At 42.9% G+C, this 13,527-nt stretch overlaps 1 long non-coding RNA gene across 1 annotated transcript in view; it reads right to left on the bottom strand.

The window, feature by feature from the left end:
- Positions 1 to 2,867: 2,867 nt before the first annotated feature.
- LOC140203136 (uncharacterized) overlaps positions 2,868 to 13,527 on the bottom strand; it is a 92,258-nt gene continuing 81,598 nt past the window's right edge. Inside the window, exon 4 of the long non-coding RNA XR_011887292.1 lies at positions 2,868 to 3,387. This is a non-coding gene — a long non-coding RNA (uncharacterized lncRNA). The remainder of the gene's footprint in view (positions 3,388 to 13,527) is intronic.

Raw genomic sequence — 13,527 nt, forward strand, 5'->3', positions numbered from 1 at the left:
CTTTTCATAATGATTTCCAAGATAATTGTTCCAAGATGGTGTCGAGCTGTGATCTCTGTTGAATTGCAACTCAGATTTAGTTATTTTTTAATTGTTTAATTTTTATTTTTTTTTATAATTGTAAGGATGATTTTGGGGACAGATGGGGAATTAGGGAGTCAGGCTACGTTTTAGGAACAGGGATGTGAGGGAATTACAGGTCGCGCTGGAATCTGTGTCTCTGGTCCATGTTCAAAGACCAACTTTGAACATGGACATGGGACATCCATGGTCAAATGTCGGATGTGGGACTGGCAGAGAGTGGATGAGGGCTCCCCCACGCATAATCAGAGAGTTGTCAGTGGGTACCCGAGTCATAGTTCCGTTGGGGCAGGAGGAGGAACGAGTTCCGATGACTCCTCGGGTTCACGATTGGTGAGACCGGATTTCAAGGCTTAGTGTTTGGTGATGAGCATGTTCTGGGATCGATGTTGAGGATCAAGGCCTAAGGGCCAAATCGTAAGTCCAGAGGTCGAGACCCGCTGACCGGAGCTGAGCCCGTGAATCTCTGTGAATCCGCTGGGTAGTTCGAATCCCAGGTCCAAGTCTGTGTCTGTTGGAAAGTAGAGAGTAGAAAGTAGCTTGCCCTAGAGTTAAAGGACTGTGTATGTGCGTGGGAGGGTAGGAGGAAGGGCACTTGTTTTCGCGGTTGTTGTTTGTTGTGTTCTGTGTTGTTCTGCCAAGCATTGTGGGCCCTGGAATGTGCGGTGACACTGTGGGTTGGCCACAGCACAGCCCTGTTTGCGTGTATTAGTTGTGAAACACATTTCACTGTATGTTTCAATGTACACGTGATCAATAAATCTAAATCTGAATCTACTTAATCCAGTTAAACTGGTATCAGCTTGGAAAGGTTCCCCATTTGCAGTTTCCATATTGACAGGGAGCAGACTGCAACACCCAGTGCCGTCATTGGAAAAAATAATAGCTCTCATTTGAGGAATGCAATTCAAAACGTAGCCCTGTTGAGACCCCTTCAGAATTTAAGGCAAAGGGGCAATAATGTTGCTGTGAGTATTCCAACCTGCGATTATGAGCATGATATGCTCTTGAAGAAAAGGAGGGTTTTTGAAGCTAAGCAGATTAGTTTAATACATATTTTTATAGCAATGATATGATAATTCCACACACTTGTCTTAAAACTGGTTGATCCTCCTTGGTAGCCTGCCAAATCGAAGTTGCAGAGCTTTGATCTGTGGAAATTTCCACTGTTATTCCACAGAACCCTTAACAGTGAAGCTTCAGGGCTCTGATAGTTGATAATTCCCCCTTGTTTGTCTTGAAGTTCATCCCATCTATTTCTAACATTTCGACTATTTCCAGTTAACCAGAAAGTTATACAAAATTATGAGAGGTTAATGTAAGCAGGGTTTTTTTCTGCTGAGGTTGGGCGAAACTAGAACTGGAGGTCATGGGTTAAAGGTGAAAGGCAAAATGTTTAAGGGGAACATGAGGGGGAATCTTCTTCATTCAGAGAGTGTGGAATAAGCTGCCAGTGGAAGTGAGGGATTCGAGTTTGATTTTAACATTTTGGAGAAATTTGGATAAGTACACATTGGGAAGGGTATGGTCTGGATACAGGTCACTGGAACTGGACAGATTAATAGTTAGGCATGGACTAAATGGGCCAAAGGGCCTGTTTCTGTACTGTAGTGTTCTATGGCTCTGTGATTCCATAACTCAGATTCAATGTTGACTGCCAATACTGTTCATATTTGTGACTGCAAGGGTTTCCTCCTAGTGCTCCAGTTTCCTCCCAAATCCCATATCCCAAAGTTATGGTTGTAGGTGAAATGATCACAGTAAGTTTTCCCAAGTGTGTGGGTGAGGAGAAGCATTTTAATGTGATTGGTTGTCCTTCATTTCCGAGGAAGACAGATTTGAGCAGTCCTTCTGTTGTGCATTCAAAGGTGACTGTTGAGTCCAAGTTGCGAGCGAAATGGATGTCCACAATAAGGTCATGGAACAAGTGTCTGATGGAATCTTTGGAGGACGTTTAGGGTCATTGGTGTAAAAGTTCTTACAGCTTATCTCTGCAGGCAAGGGCGTCTAGAACAAGGACGTGTTGTTGAAGGTTTGGATAAACCAGAGGTGGTGGCAGAAAATATCCCGTCACCTACTGCAGCAAAGTGGAACTCCCTCCCACAAGCAGCTGTTTAGGCTGGGTGGAGGTAACTTGAAAGTTTTCATACTGGGTTCAATGTATTTATCTTGGATGTGGATACCGAAAGGAAATGGAGTTAGGGCAGATGAATGGAGAACCAGATCAGCAATGATTTGCCTGAAGGCAGAACAGGTTTCAGGGTGCAACCATTCCAATATGGTTGCATATTGCAGTTTGAACACCAGAGTTATGGCCTGCAGGTCACCCTTGGGCGAGGTGTAGCATCTGCTTAGCCCCCCCCCCCCCACAACCCCGATCAGGGTCACATGAAGCCATGGGAGCAGGTGGTGGATGGTCGTATGAGCAGCCGGTGCATGTCACAAGTCCTGGTTACGCGACCACTGACACCAGGCGGACAACCTCTGAGGAGTATTGATAATGGCTGGGGTCACCCGTCTTGTAAAGGCACTGCCCGAAAGAAGGCAATGACAAGCCACTTCTGTAATAATTCTGTAAATAATTTAGTGTGTCTCTGTGGCTTTGCTATGAATGCAGTCCAACGGAGAAAAACGAGTGACGTCTGTGCCAATAAAGAAACAAAAGGTAATTAGAGTGTCATCAAAAATTCAGACGTCAAACTATATTGGGATTAAATCTGGATTTATAATTGAACAACCTTTTTAACGTTCCAGCTCAGGTGATAACCAAAAATACCACTTCACATTACATATGTTACATAATGGTCATCACGTTTAAGAAAGGATCAGAGGGTCAAGGGTTTACCAAGGCTGGAGAAATTTAGTTCCGCCAAGAACAATCATGGTCGTGGATAAGATCACCCATGTCATACGACACGGCACATGATGAAGATGACTCAAAGAGAGAATGGTACCGTTCATGGGTTGGTTCATTGTCAGTTCAGAAATCCGATGACGGAGGGGTAGAAGCTGTTCCTAATCGGTTGAGTGGTTGAGTGCGTGTCTTCAGGCTCCTGTACCTCTTTGCTAATGGTTTTGATAAGAAGAGAGCATATCTGGGTGGTGGGGTTCCTGAGTGATGGATGCCTCCTTTTTGAGGCATCGCCTTTTGAGGATGTTGTTGGGGAGACGAGTGCGCATGATGGAGCTGGCTGAGTTGCAAACCTCTGCAGCTTTTCCCCTCCATATTATGTGGTGACTCAACCAGTTAGAATGTTCTCCACGGTCCAATGTCTCCTTTCCTGTTGTTGGATTCTACCAGAGAGTCTGAAATAAGAGCAGCTATTACATTACCACAGCAGCTTGAATGTTTGTTAGACATGAGAGAGAGAGACAGAAAGAGAGAGAGAGAGAGAGAGAGCGAGAAAGAGAGAGAGAGTGTGTGTGAGAGAGAGAGAGAGGTTTTTGATTTTAGCTTAAGCTGAACTCAATTAATCTTGGTATTTTCTGCCTGGGTTGCAGTAAATAATTTAGTGTGTCTCTGTGGCTTTGCTATGAATGCAGTCCAACGGAGAAAAACGAGTGACGTCTGTGCCAATAAAGAAACAAAAGGTAATTAGAGTGTCATCAAAAATTCAGACGTCAAACTATATTGGGATTAAATCTGGATTTATAATTGAACAACCTTTTTAACGTTCCAGATCAGGTGATAACCAAAAATACCACTTCACATTACATATGTTACATAATGGTCATCACGTTTAAGAAAGGATCAGAGGGTCAAGGGTTTACCAAGGCTGGAGAAATTTAGTTCTAAGGCACAATTGACCGAGTTACCATCATCTACTCTGGAGCAGAGGCTCTTCATTATTTCTTACTTAGAGGTACAGATCAGAACAGGCCCTTCTGGCCCAATGAGTCGGACTGCCCAGTAACCCACCTACTTAATCCTAACCCAATCACATGACAATTTACAATGACCACTGGACCTACGAGCTGGTACGCCCTTGGACTGTGAGCCCAAAGTGGAGCTCCTGGCGGAACCACACACACTCACGGGAAGGATGTACAAGCTTCTTTCAGAGGGCGCCAGGATTGAACTCCAAACCCCGTCACCCTGAGCTAGCCACTATGCCGCTGTGGTGCCGAAAGGAGGGATTAGATGTGTTTGGAATGTGGGAGGAAGTGGAGCACCCGGAGGAAACCCACACAGTCACAGGGAGAACGTACACCTGATCCAATTCCCTTATCATGTTAGGGGCGGCATAGCGCTATTACAGTGCCAGTGACCCAGGTTCAATTCCCACCGCTGTCTGTAGGGACTGTGTACGTTCTCCCTTTGACTGCATGGGTTTCCTCTGGGTGCTCCGGTTTCCTCCCACAGTCCAAAGACGTACGGGTGAGTAGGTTAATTGGTGACATTGGTGCGGGTTTGTCAGACATATTATCGTGCTGTATTTCTAAATAAATGCCTGCTTCCACCACCACTCTTGACAACAGTGATTCTATTTGTGACTGCCATAACGTCCTCTCCTTGTGAAATCCAAATTATGACTATTTAGCAGCAATGGCAATAGTTACAATTTTTTTTGTTAACAATTTTGTTAGAGCGATTCATTGTGTGTACACATTGACACAGGAACACACTTTCGTCAATGAGAAAGATTCATGGCAAGATCTGGGAAGACGTGACCACCTCCCATATTTATTTATTTTTCGAGAAACAGTGCGGAGAAGGCCCATTGAGCCGCGCTGCCCAGCAATCCCCTGATCTGACCCTTGCCTGATCACGGGACAGTTTACAATAAACAATTCACCCACCTCCAGCCTCTAGCGGACGCAGGCTTGGAGATGGGCTTCAGCTACCCCAGCAGACTCACAGAGCTCTGCAGACTCATGGCTACGGCCAACCGGCCTCGACTTCCAGACTTCCAATTTGCCAGAGTATGGACTGGACATTACAGTCAGCATTGCTCCCACTCAGCGGAAAGAAACATTTCAATTGATTAAGAACAGCAACTTTTTTCCCAGGGCGGACACATTTTCCCATGGCGAATATGAAACGGCTAATACATTTTAAGGTGATTGGAGGAATGTATAAAGGAGATGTCAGAGGTAGGTTTCTTTCACATCTAAGTGGTAAGTGTGTGGAAACCACTGTCAGGGGTGGTGGTAGAGACAGGTACATGAGGGAGATTGAACAGACTCTTAGATGGACATATGGATGAAATAAAAATGGAAGGCTCTAGAGTTTAAAAGGTCAACACAATATCATTGGCCGAACGGCTGTACTGTCCTATGTTTACATTTCATGGAAATGTGCTTCGTGTACGTTTGAGACATAACCATTGTCGTAGTATGGAAAGTGGCAGCCAATTGGCCCACAGTGATCCTACAAGCCCTTCCATTTCCCACAATGCACTGCCTTTAGTGTAGACGTATCAGTTGATCAGATAAAAATAATCGCTTGTCTCATCTTTTGGTCACAACTTATTAATATAACTGGTCAGACCTGAATCCAGATCAAGCTAAAGCACAATCAACGTTGTCGTTAGCTGCTGATTATTGTAACAAGCCTCCGAACGACTCCACTATTTTTACTCTATTTTCACACCCTTGGTTCTCGGCGTTATATCGCACCTGTCAGTGCAAAGACTTGTTTCCCCATTCTTACAACGAACAGTCATCAAAGCCAGGGAGGCTGCTGTGAAGGTGGCACCTTTGCTATAATGTTGAAATTAAAGAGGCACAGCAATCTGGATCGTTGTCTAAGATTTCTTGATGGGTACAACTGAGCAGGCAATCTGTTAACAACATGGTGGCAGGCTGCTGAAATCAGTCAGCATTTCTAAGAACACGATTATTTCAAGTGCTTAAATAGAACAAATTCTTAATCAGAAACATATGTGTGAGAAATAATACCTATTAAAAGAAAATTGCAACAGGCATGCTGTCTATAATATCGTTAGATAGTATAGTTTCTATTGGTAACAGCTAAGGTGTTAGTAATGCAAAGCTTTTGTGCATTATGTCTTCTGGGAAAAAGAATTGCTAAACTCTGTGAGAGTAATTGTGTTTGCCTTGGTTTGTCACTGTTTTTTCCAGCTCTCTCCTTTCATTTCTTAGAGCAGATGGACATCGGGAGGGTTCAACATTTCAGGCATGGAGGAGAGGCAGTGATCTTCATTGACTCTCTCTCTCTGAGGTAATATCCAATAGTCCTGATATACTCTTTCAATTACAGGAGAAGACTGTCACAGTGGATATTGGGACATCCTGTGGTTTCAAACTTGGGACCATCTGGTTCTTAAAGAGGCCACTGGGCCTCAACACAATCTTTTCTTAAGTTTGCTACAGCACATTAGTATTAGTCAGTGACCAGCAGAAGTGCTGTGCATGAATTCAAATTTGCTGGCTTTTCAAACATCGTAGACATGTGAGTTTTATAGAGTCACAAGTTTTGTTTATTTTTAAAATTTATTTTGTTTAGAAATACAGCACAGTAATTGGCCAATCTGGACCAATGAGGCTGCACTGTCCAATCATACCCATGTGACCAGTTACCCTACCAACACATAGTCCTTGTGGTGTGTGAGGAAACTGGAGCACTGGGAGGAAGCCTGTACGGCTGTGAAGAGAGCATGCAAACTCCTTACAAACAGCGTTACACTATCCATGATGCTACCCCATGCCATCCCAGGCGGTGGCAGATGATAGCCATGACAGGTGAGTAGGAAACGCTTTTGCTTGCTTGCTCCTACCCTGTCCTACCATCCACACCTTGTACATGTCCCTGTTTAAGGATCTGAAAGCCAGCAGTGAGTTTCTGTTTCAGTTTCCCAGATAATCCCGCACAAAAGTTTTCCCGGCCAAAATGCCCAAGCGCGCTGCACAATCATAGCAGCAAGATGTCAGCCACAGCTTCCATTGTGGGGATCCATTATTCAAATTGTCGTAAACACCAAGGCACAGGTCACTTCCTCACCAGCAAAAATGAGCAGTATGAGCTCAAGCCTAGGCCTGCAGAGACAGGTGAGAAAGAGAGAGAAAGACTGTGGATATAAGCTTGGGTCAGCAATTAGATTTGCAACGGGGGATTGATGGGGTCGGGTGGGGTGAAAGATAGGAAGGTTGGAGAAAATGGGACTCACTTTGTGTGCCTTGGAAGATCTGGATGTTTGGAGTGGAGGGAGGTAGGGGATTTGAAAAGTAGGACTCGCAATGGGGCCTTGGAGGATCTGGATGATTGGAGTGGAGGGAGATCGGAGTTTTGGATCACAAAGAATGAAAAGAGCTTGAGACTTGCCTTAATGGAGTACTAGTACTGCAAAGACCTATTTCTTCCCCAGGTGATTGCGACCAGGAGAATGTGGCCTAATTCCCCCCGCAAGACTCCAAGGGTAATACTGCATGACTTATTTTGAGGCACATCGAATGCAGAAATTAAGTCATTTTGAACCACTTTTCCTTCAATTTTGTATCCAGCCAGGTTTATCCACTTCATTTTGGACACGGTTATTTTCCATCAGCCTTTCAGTCAGTGTCTTCCAGACAATAACAACTGGCTTTCTAAAAACAAATCTCACTGCCAGACTTTTGCCTCAGTTAATTTCCTTTATTGTCAATGGCTGACAGTAGGTACAATGTCCCACCAAGTGATCCATATGGACACTGCATCTGTAGATGTATGTGGTCTTTATTCAGCATGACAAGCAGTCATTCTGGAAGGAGCTCGGTGGGATGAATCTAACAGAACATTGCAGTTTTGTACTCTTTAAGCACAAAGATAACTGCAGGTGATTAAGTACAGTTTCTAGTTTGGCAGGTTGGGTGAAGACAACTTGCTGCACAGAAAGCAAAGGTTCAAAGTTCAAAGTAAAATTTATTATCAGAGTATATATGTGTCACCACGTACAACCCAGAGATTCTTTTCCCTGTGGCTATACTTAACAAATCTATAGAACAGTAACTGTAAATAGGATCAATGAACAATAAACTGTGCACGTACTGATATAAATTAATAGCAACAAATAATGAGAGCAGGAAATAACAAGATAAAGAGACCTTAAAGAGAGACCATTGGTTGTGGAAACACCAGAAACAGAATGAGTGTAGTTATCCTATTTTGTTCTAGAGCCTGATGGCTGTTCCTGAACCTGGTGGTGTGAGTCCTGAGGCTCTTGTACCTTCTACCTGATGGCATAAGAGGCAAAAGAGCATGGCCTGGAGGGTAAGGATCTTTGCTGATGAATGCTGCTTCTCCATGGTAATGTTTCATGTAGATGTGCTCAATGGTTGGGAGGGTTTTACCCGTGACGTACTGGGCTGAAACCATTACCTTTTATAGGATTTTCCACTCAAAGGCCTTGGTGTTCTCATACCAGGTTGTAATGCAGCCAGTCAGCACACTTCCTACCTCACATCTATAGGTGTTTGTCCAGGTTTTTAATGACATGCTGAATCTCTGCAGACTCCTGAGGAAGTAGAGGGGCTGCTGTGCTTTCTTTGCAATTACATTTATATGATGGGTCCAGCACAGGTCCTCTGAGATAGTCGCACCTGGGAATTTAAAGTACTGACCCTCTCCACCTCTGAACTTCTGATGGTTACTGGCTCATTGACCTCTGGTTTCCCTCTCCTGAAGTCTAGAACCACATGTCTGTCATGGAAACACGTCTCGGAGGACATCTCTGCATATTCAGATAAAGACATACTGTAGTTTGGCTTTATTTGTCACATGTCATTGAAACTTTGAAACAGACTGTGAAATGTCCCGATTACATCAATGACCAACAGTCTGATTATATGCTGAGGGCAGTCTGCAAGAGTTGCCATGCTTCCAGCACCAATATAGCATGCCCACAACTTACTAATCCTAACTTGTATGTCTTTGGAATGTGGGAGGAAGCCAGAGCACCTGGAGGAAGCCCATGTGGGTACAGAGAGAACGTACATGAATATCTATTTCTCCTTCTGGTAAATAAAAAATACTCTCACCCTCCCCTCTTCTTCTATTCCCAAATCTTGCTTTTTACCTCTTCTCACGTGCCTATCACCTCCCCCGGGTCCCCTCCTCCTTCTCTTTATCCCATGGTCCACTCCCCTGTCCTATCAGATTCCTTCTTCTCCAGCCCTTTACCTTCCCCACCCACGTCTTCTCCTCTCACCTTCTAGCTAGCCTCCTTCCCCTCCCCCCACCCTTTTATTCTGGCATCTTCCCCCTTCCTTTTCAGTCCTGAAGAAGGGTCTCGGCCTGAAACATTGACTGCTTACTCATTTCCATAGATGCTGCCTGACTTGCCTGACCAGCATGTTGCGTGCGTTCCTTTGGATTTCTAGTGTCTGCAGATTTTTTTCTTGTTTACTTGCAAACTTCTCATAGGCAGTGGGGAGGGGTTGGTGGGGGGAATTGAATCTGAATCGCTGATTGCTGGTGCCATAAAGCTTTATGCTAATCACAATGCTACCATATTGTCAAACAGACAAGACACCCAAAACAAGCTTCTTTTACCTCTGTATAGAGAGATGGTTCTCTCTGCAGACAATAATGTGTATTCGTTTGTTATCTTTGTCTCATATAGAAGACTGGTCTTTGTATTAAAGACTACTATCCACATCAGTCTTAAAGGATGTTCTATATCTAATACTATATATTCCATCAATACATTTTCCATTGTAGGTCTCTTCAATGTACAACTGTGGATAGGGAATGTTGTTAGATTCAAGATTCAAAATAGTTTAATGTCATTTCCAATACGTAAGTGTAAAGGTGAATGAAATAATTGGTACTCTGGCTCCGATGTCGCTCTAAAAGAAACACAATGAAATACAGAACGGAATAATTTAAAAATACAATAAATATAAACACTTAAGGTAGCTTATATACATATATTGCTTGTATGTCCATAAAGTAACGCTGGACACAGGAGTGTCCTAACATAATGTGACTGACAGGAAATGATGAAGTGGTGGTGGTTGAGGGTATGGAAGAATGGGTTAGTGGGTGGAAGTGTTGATCGGCCTCACTGCTTGGGGAAAGTAACTGTTTGGGGTCTGGTGGTCATAGTGTGGATGCTACATAGCCCCCTCCCTGATGGGAGTGGGACAAACATTCCATGAACAGGATGTTACTGAGTGGAGGTGTTGATCAGCCTTACTGCTTGGGGAAAGTAATTGCTTTAACTGCTTGGAGTAAGTAACTGATTAATACCTTATTAAATTCCTCGTTGTCATTTTGATAAATAAGTCTTATTAAAAGAATATATTTTTGAGATTTGTTTGTGATGTGTAAAGCCTGGGGCTTTGTATGTACAAAGGTAGATGATGCGATTGAAGTAGAGAAGGTCATACAAAACAGCTGCAGAAGTACAAGAGGACATCAGAGATTTATTTTTCCAGAGATGCTACTATTTGCACTTAGTTATCAGTTTGTACAATGTAGGTAATTTCACACTGAGTGTTCATGAATGATCCTGGAGACTGCTCCAGAACAGCAGAGTGAGTTGGAAATAGAAATTGAAGTTAAGGGTCAAATTTAATGTTTACTTAAATACTACATATAGGAGCAATGTTATTAACACTAATCTATTAAACTCCAAGACCTGGGCCTCAGTACCCCTTTGTGCATTTGGATCCTGGATTTCCTTACTTGTAGGCCCCAGTCAACTCTGATTGGCAACAACATCTCCTCCACAATCTCCATCAGCACAGGTACAGCACAAGGCTGTGTGCTTAGTCCCCTACTCTACTTGCTTTGCACGTGTCACTGTGTGGCTAAGCACAGCTCCAACACCATATTCAAGTTTGCTAATGACACCACTGTTGTTGGCCCAATCAAAGATGGTCATGAGGAGAGAGACTGAAAATTTACCTGGGTGGTGTCATAACAACAACCTCTCACTCAGCATCAGCAAGACCAAGGAACTGATTGTAGACTTCAGCAGAAGGAAACCAGGGGGCCATAAGCCAGTCCTCATCAGAGGATCAGAGGTGGAGAGGGTCAGTAACTTTAAATTTCTGAGTATTATTATTTCAGAGGACCTGGCCTGGACCCAGCACGTAAATGCAGTTGTGAAGAAAGCACAGCAGCAGCTCTACTTCCTTGGCATGACATCTAAAACTTTGACAAACCTTTAAAGTTGTGTAGTAGAAAGTATACAGACTGACTGCATTACACCCTGGTATTCAAACACCAATGTCTTTGAATGGAACTCCTACAAAAGGTGACGTGATCATTATAATCAATTATGAGGCACTGAAGATCAAATGTTTATAATAAGTAATTAATTTCTTAAGACTGAAACTCAAAGCTGCAGCAAAGTTACCAATCCCTAAGCTGCACCCCCCTGCAACCAAGGGCCCCCCCACTATCTCCCATATCTTCATCGCTCCTTTAGAACCTCCCACCACCCCCAGGGGGGTGATATCACCCACTTAGGGAACCATCAATGCTAATCTTGTTTTGCTTTTCTCAGAAGCTGCCCCACCTGTTCAGTGCTTCTGGCAATTTCTCTCAATATAAGTAAACCTGAAAGGAGCAAATTAAACGATTAGTGTTTTAATTCATTAAACTGTATATTTAGTTGGACCAAATTCAGATGAGTGGAGACATTAGAGACTGCAGATTCTGGAATCTGGAGGGAATTCAAATGTTCTTCATTAGAATATTAGAATAGTAAGATTGGTTTATTATTGTCACATGTACTGAGATACAGTGAAAAACCTTAATTTTCCATGCCATCCACACAAATCATTTTACTATTAAGTTCATCAAGGTGGTACAAGGAAAAAGCACTAACTGAAAGCGGGATATACTGTTACAGTTACAGAGAAAGTGCAATGCAGGCAGACAATAAAATTCAAGACCATAACAAGGTATATTGTTGTTACGGCATGTTTTGGACTTAGGGTGTATAGCAAAAAATTAACTTCAGCAACTAATCTTTAGACCTGAGCCTGCATTGTAGATTAACTTTAATATGCAGCTCTGGACAATAAGTTCTTAGAGCTGTGAATAACAGTTAATTGGAAAACCAGACAATGTTAATTATCATTGTCTAGAGTGTGGGTGCGAAGAAGGAGGTGTGAAAGTTATACGTAATTCAAGGGAAACATTGTAGATGAATTGTAAATATAGAATTGTCCTTAGATCTTTAGCATATAAAATGTCATATAATGTGGGGTGTAGCAGGCCTGTTCCTCCAAAATGGTCTCAATATGATGCCCGCTGTGTCTCATTTTGTGGAATAAAAGACCACTTTTATTCCACAAGATGAGCAGTAAAGATGTCAGGAAAGACAGGCAGGTGATGGGGCAAATTTGTAGCCATTGGGATGAGTTGCAGTGCAATCAAAGCGAAAAGTACCAAATACTGGTCTTAAGGTGTTATACTTAAATGCACGCAGCATAAGGAATAAGGTGGATGATCTTGTCGTACAGCTGCAGATTGGCAGGTATGATATTGTGGCCATCACTGAGACATGGCTAAAGGATGCATGTTTCTGGGAGCTGAATGTCCAAGGATACACGGTGTATCGGAAAGATAAGAAGGTAGGCGTGGCTTTATTGTTAAGAAATGATAGCAAATCATTAGAAAGAGGTGACATAGGATCGGAAGGTGCAGAATCTTTATGGGTTGAGCTAAGAAATCACAGGGGTAAAAGGACCCTGATGGCAGTTATTTATAGGCCTCCAAACAGCTGCAGTGATGTGGACTACAAATTACAACATGAAATAGAAAAGGCTTGTCAGAAGGGCAGTGTCATGATAATTGTGGGGGATTTTAACATGCGAGTGGATTGGGAAAATCAGGTTGGTGCTGGATCTCAAGAGAGAGAATTTGTAGGATGTCTGCGAAATGGCTTTTTAGAACAGCTTGTTGTTGAGAACATTAGGGGATTGGGGATTGTGTAATGAACCAGGGATGATTAGAGAGATTGAGGTGAAGGAACCTTTAGGAGGCAGGGATCATAACATGATTGAGTTCACTGTGAAATTTGAAAAAGAGAAGCCGAAATCCGACGTGTCGGTATTTCCATAGAGTAAAGGAAATTATAGTGGCATGAGAGAGGAACTGGCCAGAGTTGACTGGAAAAGGACACTAGTGGGAAGGACAGCAGAGTAGCAGTGCTGGAGTTTATGTGAGAAGTGAGGAAGGTGCAAGACGGGTATATTCCAAAAAAGAAGAAATTTTCGGATAGAAAAAGATGCAACCGTGGCTGACAAGAGAAGTCAAAGCCAAAGTTAAAGCAAAGGAGCGGGCATACAAAGAAGCAAAAATTAGTGGGAAGACAGAGGATTGGGAAGTTTTTAAAAGCTTACAAAAGGAAACTAAGAAGGTCATTAAGAGGGAAAAGATGAACTATGAAAGGAAACTAGCAAATAATATCAAAGAGGATACTAAAACCTTTTTCAAGTATATAAAGAGTAAAAGACAGGTGAGAATAGATATAGGACCGATAGAAAATG

Source organism: Mobula birostris, chromosome 9 (genome assembly GCF_030028105.1).
Source record: "Mobula birostris isolate sMobBir1 chromosome 9, sMobBir1.hap1, whole genome shotgun sequence".
NCBI lineage: Eukaryota > Metazoa > Chordata > Chondrichthyes > Myliobatiformes > Myliobatidae > Mobula > Mobula birostris.